This window comes from Austrofundulus limnaeus, unplaced genomic scaffold (assembly GCF_001266775.1).
Source record: "Austrofundulus limnaeus strain Quisiro unplaced genomic scaffold, Austrofundulus_limnaeus-1.0 Scaffold221, whole genome shotgun sequence".
Taxonomy (NCBI): Eukaryota; Metazoa; Chordata; class Actinopteri; order Cyprinodontiformes; family Rivulidae; genus Austrofundulus; species Austrofundulus limnaeus.
The window spans coordinates 309,174-312,406 of NW_013952623.1; positions in this window are offsets into that span (position 1 = coordinate 309,174).

Genomic DNA, 3,233 nt, shown 5'->3' on the forward strand with positions numbered 1-3,233 from the left:
AACTCTCAGACTGAAGAAGTCTCTTGGAAGAGAGACGAAACGTTTCATTAAAGCAGGAGGATACATTGGCAGATATGTTTATTCAAATTATAAAACAACTAATACCAGAACCAATGAAAACTAAACTAAACTAAGCATTAAAAAAGCAACAACTAATTAAAACTAGCAAACCCGCTCTAAAAACTAATTAATAGATAAATATTAACGATGTGTCTTTTTAAATTGAATCTAGGTTAGGTTAGATATGTTCTAAATGCTACATGAAATAAAATGAGGAAAAAGTTATTTGCATTTGTAATTTGTTTTACAACAGCATAATTAATTTAGTGGGATACAAAGTAGTTAGTCCAAAGCAAAATCTGATTTGAAATAATCTATTAATAAATAAATTATGATGTTAATCGGTTCAGATTTGCAGTATATAATTTTTTTAATTATTGTTGAAATCTGTCTGTATTTATATAAAATTATGCGTCACCCTCTTGTAACTCTAGAGGGAGCTGTAGTGTTGAAAACAGGATGTGTGGTGGCTGCAGGGAATGTGAGGTCAGTGGGAGAAGCTGTAATCCATTTGACAGATTTTACTGAACTATTTTAGAGAAAAGAAACATTGACGGAATATTTGTATTTCAAACTAATAAGTGTTTATCCACATGAAAGCTTCAGTAAAAGAATTCAAACATACATCATTTATGCCGTATTGATTAATCTTGGAATGTTTCTGTTTGATTCAAATGATTTATTTTACTCTAACTTCAAGGTGAAACCTAGAAAATTAGAAAAATTACCACAGAAGAATCTTCTCATCCCATGTAATAAAGAAGCTGAAGCTGTTATGTATCATATTTTGAAAATAGAAGTTTACAATCTTATTCTTTTTTATTGTTAACACATTTACATTATCATTTCCCAAAGTGCTCTCCATAAAAACTAAAAAAAAGTGAAAACAGCACAGCACCAATTTAAAAAGCAGTTCTATATATTTATAAATTTAGCTTAACATTTTTTATTTTAATTAAACTTCATAGATTGTCTTCTCCTGGCTATTGTAGTCATAAATTAAAGATTTACTGTAACACTTTTTTCTATAAGGTTTCTAAATATTATTTTCTATTTGCCTGTTGTTTTTTTTTTGTTTTTAATGCACACTGTTCAACAACACAGTTGACTTACAGTACACGTCTTTTATAAATAATCAGTATTTTCAGTAAATAAAATGAGATACTTTCCCATACTACCCGTCTTTTTCCACTTTAAATGATTTATAAAGAACTCTGATTATTTGCTAGCTGTAGCACTTCCTCTGCAGGCTGGGGTAACTGTGTCGTGCAAAATTGTTGGTAGTCAGGTCACAAAGGCAACAGGTCCAGGAGAGAAAGATACAGCATATTCTTCTTTCCAGGTGACACCTGCGGACCCCATGGCGTTCCCAAGCCAGTGAAGAAACACAATCCCTCCAGTAAGTTCTGGATCTATTCTAGGTCCCTTTTTCCATTGGGACGTACCTGAAAAACCTGTAAAGCACATGTGTCAAACTCAAGGCCTGCGGGCCAAATATGGTCCACCACAGCATTTTATGTGGCCTGAGAGTTTCCCAGATTTATTAACGTCTTTTAAAAAGCATACTGTATTAAAGCCAGCATTGACCATAAGCTACAGCTTCCATACTGCATGCTCATTGTTTTACCCTTGAAATTACAGCATTCCACCACTAAGTAGAGGTTCACAGGGTTCAAAAGTAGCTGACAGGCAGCATAAATCTCCCATTCACTGCATTCTTGCCAGTTACATTTGGTCCAGTTGTACTGGTGAAACTTTCTTACTTTTTAAATAGTATTTCTGTCTTAGTTTTTTCACATTTAGTCAGTCGTACTTTTCAGTGTTTATAAGAGGACATGTTAAAACACTGCTTTTATACATGAAATACCACATAGAGCTCAGTTATTGTTGTTAGAGGTGCTCAGATGTAACAAAACGAGGAACGTAATGTTTCTTATTTAGCTGAAGTTCAACACAAAACTTCAAAGATTTTTACAGCTGTCCCTTTAAGTTCAACCATCATGCTCAAGTGGTTTTAAGTGGAAATTACTTTAACACCTCTGAATTAAAGGGAGGCATCCTAATCAAATGTCTGAACAGAGGCAATTGCTCTAAGACTGCAAGGGAAGCTCAGCTTCCCCTAAAATGTAAAAAATAAAAATCAAAAATATACTGTTGTGTGTTCATGTCATTGACTAAATATGCGCTACAACGAGCTCAACTTTTGTTCAGAATCAGCTTCTTATCACTGGTAACGAGGCTCTCCTCTCCCTCATTCCCGCAGCTTCACAGAGCTTTAAACAGTCGGACGCTGAGCTTCCACAGAGCTCATTAAGTGAAGCAAAGACTGCAGCGAAACGAGACGAGTCATTGGATAAATGCTGGCTTTGTCCCGCCCATCGGACGCTCAGCGTCTCTGGGGGTCTATGGGACAGGGGGCAGGCCTTGGCCGGCCCGGATGCTCAGCTTCTACATGATGGGTGGATGAACTGTCTGAGCCTGAATCCCTTTTTGATTGACAGCGAAATGAGCGAATCAGCTATCTTTTGGTGTAAACATTCATGGGAGCATTTTTTAGTTTCAATCTGTTCTGAGTTGAACCGGAGACTTTATTAATCCTTTTAGCAGCATTTTCTTTGTTAAAAATGACTAGCAACAAATCGAGCTTCTATTTCTGGTGGTTGTTTTGTAGCTGCTTGTGTTTGGAGACAGACTTCTATCACTCTTTCTGACTTCTTCTGTCCAGCGACTGCTGCTGAGCCCCTTCACCGTCATAAAGCACTCACAGACGGACACACTTCACACTAGCTTTGAACCAGTCCCAGCTAGCGAGGTAGCAAGCTGCACATAATGGCAGACAGTTTGAATGTTGTGGACCAAATTTTGGCAAAGCCGTTTGATACAGTCTTGTTTACAAAGAATAACTTAGAGTTAAACAGCAGGGCTGATCAACTCCTCAGATTAATTTGGTGCAAAAGGTGGGGAAAAGTAAGAAAAATAAACTTTTATTGATCCCACAGTGGCGATATAACAGGTCTTTTCAGCTGTCCTGGTATAAAAAAGTGAGCTGGCTGCTGTAAAAGACTATAGAATAATCTGGAAAATCATTATAAACGCATTGGATCAATCAATTCCTTTAAAAAATGATCAAAGCAAAATTGTTAAAGAAATATGAAATTGTTTAATTTGTATTC